Here is a 13,672-nt window from a genome sequence, read left to right as displayed (position 1 = left end):
ACTGTGTAGCAATGTCCACTCGCACAGTCCCACAGTTCAAAACAGTAGGCGCTGCTCTGAGGAAGTAAAATTGTGGCATAATAGGAGAGGCAGTCCTGCAAGAACATAAATCGGCAGGTAGTCGTCCCCAAAGAAATCTGCAGAGCACATTGCCAAAGATACAAAGATTTTTAAAATACTTCAAAAGCAGGAAACTGGCCCAAAGGCAGAGTTCAAAACTCTAGAAGCAGCAATGGAGCAGAAGAAGGCAAAAGGAAAACAGAATGACTTTTTTTGCCACAGGATACTGTTAACAGTGCTAAAAGCATTGTACCGTTTTTCTGGCAGCACATCTGAAGAATGTGGTCAAATAGAGATGAGAAAATATGAAATCTGATAAGACAGATTTGAAAGTAACATTGGTGGGGGGTGTGTGTGTGGAATTAAGAACCCAAATGTGAAATCGTTAAACTATTAAATACATTGCATCATGAAAATTACCTCATTACTATGCAGATAAGGGGGAGTCTTGAAGATAACCACTCTCAATCATGCCCTGCCAGGGAGGTGCTCACAGGGATCTCCATCTAGCAGTTGCCGCAGCTACTCTGTGCCCTCCGGCTGCTACTGGCCGGCTTCCCCACAGTGGGGTGGAAGAGCCACTCACTACACCCAAAAAGCTCCTCCAGGGATGGCAGGTGAGGAGGATGGGAGTGGAAGGCTATTTGAGCTCAGGCAGCTCACAGCCTACCTGGGCCAGTCTAACTGGGACTGTTAACCCAGTAAGTACTGACAAAGAGTTGGAGTCTGCTTGCATCACTACACACACGCTCCATGTGGAATACCCCAGACTGGTATTCCACATGGAAGCATTGATCCGGGTTGGGGGGGCGGGCTTAGCCCTCCCACCACCTTTTCCTTTCCTTCAGTACTCTATTGGTTAACCGTCTCAGTCGGAACAAGGGATTGCAGGCAGCCAGTTGCCCAGTCCCCCATTTTCCCCAATGAAGAGAACTCCACTGTGACCTCCCCCCTCTGAGAGTCCCCTGGGGACAGACGTTTTCCCATCCAGTGTGCATGTGCATGCAGCACAGGGACCAACTGATCCCGTAAACATCTTTGCCCCTTGGATGTGACAGCCATCTGCCTAGCTTCTCAGACCCCGGCAGTGCAGACGGAGGGTTGATAGCCTCCCCACATGCACGCACACACATGGGTGAGACCCCATATCCCACCCTGTTTACCACACTGTTGGGGGGGGGGGTCAGGCAAGACAGAGGGAGCATGCAGCAGCAGCCCCCACATAATCAACGGACGCCACTCCGTCCAGGGGCCGAGCCACTCAATAGGGTAGAGACACCTGGTGTATCCTTGGGGCCCTGCTTCCCTGGCAGCCCAGGGCCAGGGACCATCCCCAGGGATGTGCTGTGGGGCTGCCCCAAGAGGGAGTGGATGGGGGAGCTGCTATCAGCCACAGGCAAACGTAAAACACAAACCGGAGAACAACACCAACAATGAAAAATATATATATAATTTATACAAAAGTGCAATAGTGTGTAGACAGTTTACAAAAATTCATAAATACAACAAGGAGGTCTATCGCCAAGGATGATTACAAAAATTCAAACATATACAGTGATAGGCTCAACTGGAGGTGGAGAGTGCAAACAGAGGAAAAACAGTCCATGTGTTTGTAGATGGAATCAGAAAGACATAACTAGCCGACGGGCTTCAGCTTTCCAATTCCCGTTTCGGATCTTCTTCTTCCAGGGCTAGTATTTATGGGTATCCTTTGCCATCTCTCCTCACACACCCGAAACAGGTCTGAGCACCAAATAATCGACAGATCAAATGGGTAGTTTCCATGTCATTTAATATATCCTGTCAAATTGCTTATGTTTCATTTCAGCCTTGTTTTCAGCTCCATATTTGGATTTTTGCTTGTTTTTCAAATTTCTGCAATCCATCCATACTCTGTGGCATTGTTTATTGAATGTCCCAGCTGTTGTTCATATTGACTTACCCAGTGTAATCTACCTTGAGTCTCTATGAGAAGGTGGACTATAAGAAACAAAATAAAAATGACAGAATAAAAAGTGCGCAATTTGAAAGCTTCGGCGTAGGAAGCCGTGCAGCCTCCCTGCGCCCGGATCAGAGAGACTTGGTCATGCCAGCAGGTTTCCTCCTTGGCAGAGTCTCTTGGGTCTCTGCAGGGGTTGAAAAAGAGGTGGAGTCACATCTGCCTGCCTGCTTCTGGGTTCAGCTGCTTCTGGGGCTGGGACCACGATATCTCCAAGCCTTTTCACAGCAAGCAGCAACAGAGTGAGGTAGGGACCTGGTATTCTGCTTCCCGGTGTTTCTGGTTGTGCACACATGCACTTTTTTAAAACCCTGTTTATGGGATCCCCCCCCCCTCCATGGGGGTCTTGTGAGAAATTCAGATTTCCCCCCTTCTCCCAGGGATTTTATGTATTCATTTATTCAAATATTTATATACTGCCTTTTCTACACACATCTTTTTCTCTTTCATGTCTAGCTTTCTTGTCCAGCTTTCTTTATCCACCCATAGGCAGTAGTAGATTTAATGATTCTTTCTGAATTCAGAAATATCCTCTCTGAACTAATCCGTGATTGCAAGAGAGTCTCTTACAAAGTGACCAGGTAATTTAAGTGGATGGATGTTCCCACTGGACTTGTAGTATGTCTTTTCCCTGGCCAGATGTTTCTTTCTGTGCTCATGACCATGTTTGGAGTCACATTAAATGGTATCTCAAGATAACCCCAGGGCCGGATTAAGACATGCTAAGGCCCTAAACTATGTGAAGTTTGAAGCTGCATACCATCACCAAGCATGGTAATTTAGTAACTTCTAGTATTTTTTTTATTCAGAGTCCCCTCATAATCTGAAGGCTGAAGCTCTCATCTATATTTTACAAAGCCTGTGCATAAATCTATCTCTGGATAACACCTCCACATCTGTTGAGCCTTTTTTAGAGTCTCTTTATATCAAGTGTTGGGAGAAGCAATGTTAGCCAGAAAGCTTAGTTTTGAAAGACAGAGCCGGCGGAGATCGTGCCGGAGGGGACAGACTCTCTCACAGCTCTCCTCTGCCTCTGGCATGCTAGACTGTCTCCTTTTCCAAAGCTTTTACCCTGCCACCCTTGCTGCTTAAAACTTTGAATTAACTGAGCCTCAGCAGGGCAAAGGCTCCAGAAGGGGAGGCGGCAGAGGGCTGTGAGAGAATCCATCCCCTCTGGAGCGATCTCTGCCTGCTCTGTCATTTAAAACTATGCTTCCCTGCTAACATTGCATCTCGCAACACATGAAGAACACATCTCAAAAGTATTATGTAGAGAGAGAAAGACTCATGTATAATACTCAGTCACACTGTTTCCTGTTATAGAAGGCCTAGAATGCAGTGAGTGCCTCCTCATGGTCTACAATGTTGGGTGTCTCCGTGGTTTGGGCAAATGTACCACCAAAGACAGGCAGCCATGCATGGCTATCACCATCAGTCACAGTAAGCGGCATTTTGGGGCTGTTTGTCTGGTATCTAATGAAGTGAACTTTGATTCCTGAAGGCAAATACCCTGGAAAATTTGGGTGGTCTTTAAGATGCTACTGGACTCAATTTCCCCCTACTTACTACTGTCTAACATGGCTACCCACTTGAACCTAAGTGGCACTCTTACAATTCTATTCAGTGCAGATCCTGACTGCTGCAGGTTTGGGAGAAGTTTGAGAAAGCCAAGATTCAGAAGCGTGCAAACTAAATTGCATTTAAATAAACCATAGAGATAATCTGGTCATCTAAATGCTAATCCATGTAATTGAGACCCAGTGTGGTGTAGGGATGAGAAAGTTTCTGCTATGCAAGCTCGCTGGGTGACCTTGGACCAGTCACATACTCTCAGCCTATTCTACCTCAGAGGGTTGTTGTGAGGATAAAATCATAGAATCATAGGGTTGGAAGGGACCTCGAGGGTCATCTAGTCCAACCCCCTGCACAATGCAGGAACTTCACAAATACCTCCCCCCTCCAAAATGGAGGAAAGGAGAGTGTTGTAAGCTACTTTCAGTCCCCATTGACAAGGAAGGTGGGGTATAAATGAAGTGAATAAAGAAATGTTTTACTTGGCTCTTTTGTGCTCTTCCCTAACAAAGTGCAAGAAAAGGGATCTAACTCAATAATAGTAACCTCCAGTGACTGCAGAGAGTTCAGGCCAGGCAGAGGTGCACAGCTTTGCTGGGACACACCCATGACTGAAAACTTGAGAGTGCTCCATAAATAACTGCTCCAAGAGGACCAAAGCTCTGATTCACTGTGCAGTGGTTTGAAGAAAGATGGAAGAAGCACAGAGGAAGAAGGGTGGCAGCCATGGGGGAAGGCATATTGCATGAAGATTGAATCCCAGAGACACAGTGAGAGTGTCTCTGGGATTCAACTCAAACACTTCAGCCCAGTCTGGATGCTTGGTGAGATCTGTCCTTCACAGACTCTGAGAAGTAACAGTTTTCTACAGCCACAGAAACCACTCCAAATAAAAAGCTCACATTTGACGATATTCATGCTTCACCCAGCTGCTTTTTCTTCCATTTCTCAGGTTGTCTCCCCCTCACATTCCTTCCTTCAAGATACTTCACTTTCTCTCCTTCGGGGATCCCACCACCCTCCGATTGTCCTGTTGCAACTTATGCCACAACACATGCATGCATAAATACAGACATGGCCTGATTTGACAATAATACTGCAGTGATCATAGTAGAAGTCTCTCAAAGGAATACTTCAGTACAGAGGTCTCGTCAACCCTCAAAGTGGGCAAAAACCTCCAAAGGGGTGTGTGTGTGTCTTCCTTTGCAACTTACCCAGCCCTTTAGGAGGATCAATCAGGCACAAGGAAGTTCTTTTCCTCCCTTCAGAACTAACTCCCACCAAAGGAAGTTTAAGTTGCAGACCACTTACTAACTTGAAAAGATCTGTTGTAGAAGGAATTGTTTGCTGAGGTGGAGTTTCCTCTCAACAAATACAAGACCCGACCACTGGCAAGCCCCTATCTCCCGGGCTCCCCAATCACCCATATGCATTTGCTCATACATGACAACTTTCTGTTTACCTAATTGTTGAACTGAATGGCACATGCTTACAGAATTCCCTTCCAAAGGACATCCACTTGCCATCTTCTTTGTTGTAATTTAGACACTAGTGTAGGGTAGCCAGCAGCCTGTTGGGGCCTGATGTTCTCCCAAGAATCAGGACTGATGGCCACATTACAGAGATCAGTTCCCGTGGAGAAACTGGTGGCTTCAGAGGGCAGACCCTATGGTGGTCCTATAAATTCTAGATAAAATCCATCCCCAAATTTTCCCCTCCCAAAGCACCACTCCCAAATCTTCAGGAATTTCCCACGCTAGAATTGGGAACCCTAGCACCAGGCAAAGTCTATCCTATTTGTTACACATCCCTTCTTTGCTAGGCAGTTAGCTGTCTTCATTGCCAAATTGTCTTACTATGCAGTAATTTCTCTTAGTGTTCAGCTGAACTCTGCTCTCCTGTAACCTAGCCTTGCCATTCGGAACAGCAGGGAACCGGTCTTTCCTCAGTAAGGCACCCCACTTAGGCACTTTAGAGAGGCTTTCTGCAACAAAAAACTGAGCATCACCTGCTAAGGAAAGGCAGATGGAAGTAGAGGGTCCAAATCGGGCCCCTAGCAGAACCAGAAGATCTGAGCAGAAACAGAAGCCTGCCAATCCACCTGTACTCATGAATATGCATTATTTGGTGTACTTTGTTCTTTGTTCCCTGTTCAACATTTGTTCTGCACTGAGGCATTAGAAGCTTAGCGGAGGTGGGTAGAACCAAAAGGTCAAGTTGAATTCATCATGAATACTGATGGAATGGGGAGTCTGGCATTATGAACACAATATGCTTTTCAGGCCATTAACCAGCTGAAAACATGGGGCTGGCTCCAACAGTCTATCTTCTGAAGAAGTGTAGATTTTTTGCCATTTTCTCCTTCCCCCAGCAGCCCCCTCCTAAACTCTTGTGGTTGAGTCCAATGGCACCCTAGAGACCAGCAAGATCTTCAGGGTATAAGCTTTCATGAGTCAAAGCTCCCTTTTTTCAGATACCAGATATTTGAAGAAGGGAGCTTTGACTATTGAAAACTTATACCATAAAAATCTTGTTGGTCTCTAAGGTGCCACTGGACTCAAATCCAGCTCTTCTACTGCAGACTAACATGGCTACCTACCATGAAAATATCCCAGAATTATTATTTTGGGGAAAGTGATTGAAGAATTTAGACAAAGGTGGATCTGTATTACAAGTTGTGCTGCTAAATTTGAACAAAAATTAGTTCACACTAGAACTGAGTGTGAGCAGTGCTGTGGCCAAGTTTACAGATAATACCAAATTACTCAGGATGATGAAACTAAAGCAGACTGTGGAGATAATCAAAAGGATCTTTCCAAAATGAGTGAATGGGCAACAACTTGGCAAACAAGGTTCAGAATAAATAAGTCTAAAGTGATGTGGAGGGGGGCAAAAAAATCTCAATTTCACATCACCTCACAGGGTGATTATTGTTGTGGGGATAATAATGACATACTTTGTAAACTGCTCTGAGTGGGATTAAGTTGTCCTGAAGGGCGGTATATAAATCGAATGTTATTGTTACTGTTATTATTAATGGCATGGAAAGGTGAGCTGGCAGAGCAACCTTAAGCAGGCTTACACCCTTATAAACTTATTCATTTCAATGTACTTGTATTGCTTAATTTTGGCAGGATCATGCCTAGCCTTTCTCAGCACTATAACAATGGGGACTATATTACACCAGAAAAAGAACAGCAACAGTGGCACTAGGTGTTCTCTTGGCAAACACGCCGTCCCAACCTGCAACCAAGCCCCACTCAAGAAAAATAATCTCAGGGGCGACCGCTTAGAGGATAGCTGGTTTATTAATACTGTATGAAAAATGACTGCTTATCATAACTGTTTCCTCCCACACATATATGCTTTGATTTGAAAATAATTTCTGGTTCCCCCACCCCCTGCTTTAGCTCAAGCCATTCACATTCATTTGCATCTAGTCAAAATGTTCTGCAAAATGAAGATCACATCGACTCAATCCCGACAGCATCCACTAGACATAAATTAGCATAACCAAAAAGATGTGCTTTATAAAGAGCCATAGTTAATCATTCCCCATTGAGAATAAGAAGACTCTGGCATGGCCGAGGCTCTCCTCTTTGCTGCCTCTGCGCTGCTCTGCCTGGCACTGGGACGTAAGTTCTAGCTGCAATTAGGGTTTATATTTATGATTTGTAACAATGGGTAATTTCTAGGGTTGTGCATTTAGATCATGAATAATCAAAGTCAGATCCAAACAAATAACCTCTGAAGGGTAACTGTGTGTGTAAAGTGCTATCAAGTCACTGCTGATTTATGGTAACCTCTAACACAGTGACCTTCACAGCTGAGTAAGAATTTGTATTGTGGTCTCCCCAATCAAAATGGAGAGTTTGTGATGAGGAATTGTTGCAAACAACACATAAAGGTCAAGAACCATGTCTATTTATTTGCTTACCTTATTTATAGTTCATTTTTCTCACTGAGACTCTAGGCAAGTGCCAAAATTCAAAACAATGCAATTGGAAGCATCTAAGACATATAATAAACAGTATAAAACAACTAGGTTACCAAGTCAGAAAACAATACATAAAACAGTATATGGCATGATATATATGGAATGCAAAAGAAAAGAAAACAATGTGGTAAAAACAGGATAATGCATACAATAAGCCAACTCATAAATGACAGCACTTGTCCCAGATTGGTGTAGTGGCTAAGAGTGTGGGATTCTAATCTGGAGAGCCAGGTTTGATTCCCCACTCCTCCACTTGAAGCCATCTGAGTGACCTTGGGCTAGTCACAGCTCTTTGGAGCTTGCTCAGCCCCACCCATTTCACAGGGTGATTACTGTTGTGGGGATAATAATAGCATGCTTTGTAAACCACTCTGAGTGAGCATTAAGTTGTCCTGAAGGGCGGTATATAAATCGAACGTTGTTGTTAAAACCATCTATTGAAACTATACCATTTTCCTACAGCCTTGTTTTCTTTCTGATCAATTCCATTTTATACAGTCTGAGAAACAATAGTATGGGATCCATCCTGACCTCCTCAGGCAAGTCATTACACAAGGAAAAGCCACAACAGAAAATGCTTGGGTATGTGTATAGTGACACTAAGCAACATTGGATGATTCACACATTCGTAGATTAAGCGCATTTTTCTGTGATTTGGATATAACGGATAGACCTTGGAGGAAATTCCTCCAGCCTAAGGTGACTTCTTCCAGCCTCAAAACATATGATAAGGATTTTAACCAAGGTAGGCTGGATACAATATAATCTAGACTAATGATAGGTAGCTTTGGACCAAAGCCATGAGGGCCGTATCAAATCAGTACAAGAAAAAACGTTTTAAAGTAAAAATGAAGGAAACATTTCCCACTTAAGCGTTAAGTGTCTTTGGCATTTTGTATGGGATTTCCCTGCTAGAATTTAGTGCATGTGCTCCATCACTGTGAAACCCACTTTAGGGTTCCCCACTCCCTGTGTCTGTGAAGGGCTCAGACTGAGAGGTAAATTACATTTCCAGTTCCTGACTATGAACAGGAGACCAGAGCAGCCTCCTAAGAATATAGAAATTGCCCACCATATATCTCTCCTCCAACCTGAGAGCTAAGTTACAAGAGACAAATTACACGAGGAGGAGCACATGAAGGGAGTCGCAATGTTAGCCAAGAAGCTGAGTTTTAAAAGAGATCAGAAGGCTTTGTCAATTTCCCCTCTTTACAGAGCCAGGGTAATCACTGCTTAGTGGGTTTGTTAATTTCCTTTTTGCCTCAAGAGGGCTCTGTCAGTTTCACCTCCCCTTCTAAGAGGCTAGGAGGAAATAAAACTTTCTGGATCTCCCTGGCTCTGTAGAGAGGGAAAATTGACAAAGCCTTCCAAGGTCTTTTAAAACTCAGCTTCTCGGCTAACATTGCGACTCCTTTCACGTGCTCCTCCTTGTGTAATTCATCTCTTGTAGCTTGGCTCTCTGAGATCTCCCCGTAACAGAAAAAACTCTCCTTATTGCTGAGAACATTGTTTTGTAAATCTTTTCATGCTTACTTTAACTTCCAGGCGGTATGGTTGTAATATACTCTATGTGCGGGGTACGCTTGAAGGCAACTGGAAAACTTCACTTAGTATAAAAGGCAGCCACTTGAGGGTGGGTGGCATACAAATAATCAAACACATTTTGACGTGGCTTCACAGGCTTCTAGTATGCTTCTGAGTTTAAACAATTTTATTTATTTTTATTGCCGTCATTTATGGCCTATTTCTCTTACTGAGACTTTATTTATTTATTTATTTATTTATTTTTATTTATTTATTTATAGTCTGCCTTTCTCACTGAGACTCAAGGCAGATTACACAGTGTGAGATTCGTACAGTCAGTATCCAGGACATTTCCATAAACAATACCATAGGGTAAATAAGCACACGTTTATAAAAGACATAACATTAGCAAGAATCCAATACAGAATTGAAGAAATGCTGAAACAGAACATAAGCAATTCTAGGACTGACATTAGACAACATGAAGCACAGGTAGCACTACAAAACAAAACAAAAAACCAAGCAGTTCAGTCCAGTAGATCCATGCCACAGCCATAAAATACACAAATAGTTTACGCCTCCCCACCCACAGAGTATTTTCTTTTTGCCCAGGCTGTCCTCAAAGCTCTTCAGAACAACTCCGTCTTACAGCTTCACCAGAAAGGCGAAAGCCCCTGTAACCTCTTCTGGGGGGTTGTTCCATAGACATGAGGCAGCCACTAAACAGACTCACCCTAGACCGGTGCCTTAGACTGACTAAATGTTGTTAGTCTTGACGGGGGCCACTGGATTTTTGTTTTTATTTTGGGCCCGCTCCAATTTGGTGCTGGTGCCATTCCCTCTATCTGGCAGGAATGGACATTATCTTTAAGAGTGTGTATATTTTCAGTGGTAGACCCAGATCTATAGATTGGATTGCCAGAAGAAGTCTGGAAGATGCTTTTGTTACAGGTATTTCAGATGGCTGGCAACTCTCCTTTGCTAGTGTACATCTTTTACTGATGGTTCGACAAACTCTGCAGAGATATTGGTTGTGTTTTCAGATTTTTGTTACTGATCAATTGTACAGGGTGTCCTATTTTTAATAAATGAAACAAACTGATCTGATCCCAAAGTAACCAACACAGATGAGATCCAAAAGGGCTATGGTGTAGTGGAAATGTGCACACACAGCTAAAGCTACCAATGCCATTACCATCCCGTAGCCCTGCCTGAAACCCAACTGAAAGGAGTGTAGAATTGGTGAAGTGTAGAATGTGAAGTTGCTGTGCCAACACTCTCTCAATTATCTTGCCCACAAAGGGAAGATTAGAGCCTGGATGGAGAGATGGAAGCTCATTTGGATGGCTTTGAAAAGGACTGGATCAGTTTATGGAAAGTAGGTCCATCAATAGCAATCAGCCATAATAGCTAAAGAGTCCATTACAAATTATGAAGTGGAAGTGAATGAAAGTCTCCTGTTACTGCAGAATGTCTCCCCCCCCCCCCCAGGTCTCTGTTCCTGATCAGGATCGCTGTTGAGGTTGGGGGTCCTGTTGAGCTGTATCTCAAACAAAATCCCTTGCGGACAGTCTCAGTAAATCTCTCTCACACATTGTATTTTGTTGTTACAGAGAGCCTGGAGTGCAAAGAATGCCTCATGGAAATGCACCAAGCTGGGTGTCTTACTGGTAAAAGCAAATGTATGACCAAAGATGGAGAACCATGCATGGCTATCGTCATCAGTGACAGTAGGTGACACTTTTAGCTTCTTGTAACTCAGGCTACACCCAGATCCAGACAACTGGCAGTTTGGGGGATCACCCAAAACACAAGATTCAGCAACCTGAAAAAACTAACAGTGCAGAGTTACCCATTTACTTCAATCGACTTAGAAGGCTGTGATTCTGCCTAAGATTCCATGTAGTGTAAATGGTGCCGTTGTAACGACAGCACAGAAATGCTACAACACAAGTTCTGACCAGGAAAAACAATCCAGACGATTCAGATATTGTAATCCAAATTTTAAACCAGACAACAACAAAACCATCTTGTTGAGTTGATAAGACTTACTACTCCCCACAAATGCCATTAATGTATTCAGAGCTGAACTATTCTAGGATGTGAAGGGAAGAACTTAAGGGTACAGCTTCTTTTATCTTTACAGGACACAATGAGCTATACCGTATCTATGGTTGCAGCACACCTGGCTCTTATCGCTGTGGGATTTCAAAAGAGTACTATGGCCAACAAGTAAATGTCATGTGCTGTTCAGATAGCAACATGTGCAACAGAAGATACTAGAAGGATGCTGAAGATTGTTTACTGCAAGTGATTTGAAATATGCTCACAAAATCTCCACCACCCACTCCTCTCTTTGAAGTTTCCCTCCCCTGTTCTGGCAGATGTGCTTACACACTTATACCATCTCATAAAGTCAAGTGCAGGAGACATGTGGTTTATCTTTCTGGATTCCTCTAATAAAGAATACCTACTTTAAAGACTCGCTCATGTCCGGTGAACTGGCCAGCACCACAGTTGCTTTGAAAGAGAAAAATTATGACCAAAAAAAATTGGACAAGAACATCTGCATTAGAATACAACAGTTTAGCACCCACAGTCACCTGCACTTTCCATAATAAAGGAGAGAATGAATAATGCCAGTATCACAGTTAGTGTGGAAACAACCTCCTTTCCTGAGTTCCAGTTTATTTCAGTGCAGATATACCAGATGGTTTTGATCCAAGCAGTAGTATATTGCCTAATGTGCCATGGGGGGGGGGCGATATCCAATGTAAGGGGTTACAGCCTTCCTTTTTTAAAACCAAAAGGTAAGAATTCAGAGAACCTGCTATACATATTGCTATAGTATTATATTGATATAACAATATTGAATTGTTGACTTTTAAAAAAATAAAAAATGCCTCATTGGCTCAGCTGGGATGGCAGGGAGCATGGCTGCTGCCGGAAGATTGTGGCAGGGAAAGTATTGGGGAACCTGCCACGTGGAAGCCCTGTTGCTGTTGTGCTGTATCATTAGCCGCAACAGCAACAGGGAACCCACACAAGCCTTTCCTCATGTGGAAACCATCTTCCTCTGGGTCCCAGTCAGCCCCAACCCAAAACTTAACTGTAAATATTGCACCATATAATTTATGTGGGGCAATAATACCTCTACTTCATACATACTTATTGGCTATACATTAGGTGTAACGATGAAACAAAGCCATTTTAGGTTTATATCAAAGGTCCTGCCAGAGTACAGGGATGGCCACTAGGGGGCAGTGTTTGGTTGGCCAAAAGGTTTCTCAGCTACAAATGTAGGTTGGTAGTAGCGATCCAGCCACCTGCCCGGACCCATCAATTTCGTTATTTTAAACAGTATTTAATGAAAATTCTGCTATTTGTTTCTCTCCACTGCCCCTTCTATACGAGGTTCCTTTTAGACTCTTCTGAGGTATTGCTCTTCTCTTGCTAATTGAAACTGAAAAGCACAGTTTCTCAGAGCTCTCAATACAGCCAGTGATATAGTTTCATGCCTGAAGACCAGGAGAAGCATATAACAGGGGCCTTTAACCAGCCACCTCCAATGTACACAGGCTTGCTCTGGAACCCTACACGGGATCTTAGCAGGTAACATTCTTGGGGACACAGGAGGCAGGGAGAGAAGGACCTGAAATGGGAGACAAGAATTGCAGCCACAAAATCTACAGTGACCTTCCCAAACGGCAAACCCTCTAAAAAAAAATTGCAAAAACACACAGTAAAAGAAATTGAAAGAGCATGAACTTTGTTTCTGTCAAGGAGGTAGGAGGAGAAACTGCCACCAAGTCACTGCTAGGGATGCTGCAAAGTTGCTGCAAAATCTTCAAAAGATGCTGCAAATGCACAAACAGCTGTGATTGCGCACAAATTGACTCTCAGATCTGCCAGTCTGGCAGCTGCCCAGTAGCTATGGTGCTAGCATTTCACTTCCTTCCATCTTGCTGGCTGCTTTTGCATTTGCACAGTAGGTGGAATCAATTGTCCCCCAGAGTCTTGTGTCATCTAATAGGTAACTAAAAGGCAGGCACACCGCTTCCAAAGGCTGTGCAAACACACACAAGATAATCTCAAGGTGCATTCAAATATCAAACAGTAGATGCTTTACCGATGAAAGTATTTGTTTATAATCACTGACTGATTAAAATTGGTTGCTTAGTTATTTGAGAGGCTGCCATGTGGCAAGCAGAAAGGACAGGTTTGTGAGGAGATGGAAAACTGAGACTCAGGCTGTGTAAGAACAGCACAAGTGAAATGCTGCCAATTGCATTTTACTGTATTGTTTGAATATGTGAAAAGTAACCCAATGAACATGCTCAAAGTGCACCCAAACAGCTGAACAGCCTGTCAAAAATTCAGTTTCCTGTTCCCAACCAGAAACCAAAGTATGCACTGCAACAACTGGTGTTGAACCATTGCTACTCACTGCAAAAATAAAAGCTCTGATTTCCTCTCTTGTCTGCTATTTTATTTCTTTAAAATATTTTAACCCACCCTTT

The sequence above is a fragment of the Eublepharis macularius genome, chromosome 4 (genome assembly GCF_028583425.1).
Source record: "Eublepharis macularius isolate TG4126 chromosome 4, MPM_Emac_v1.0, whole genome shotgun sequence".
NCBI classification, from domain to species: domain Eukaryota; kingdom Metazoa; phylum Chordata; class Lepidosauria; order Squamata; family Eublepharidae; genus Eublepharis; species Eublepharis macularius.
Note: the sequence above shows the minus strand (reverse complement) of the source record.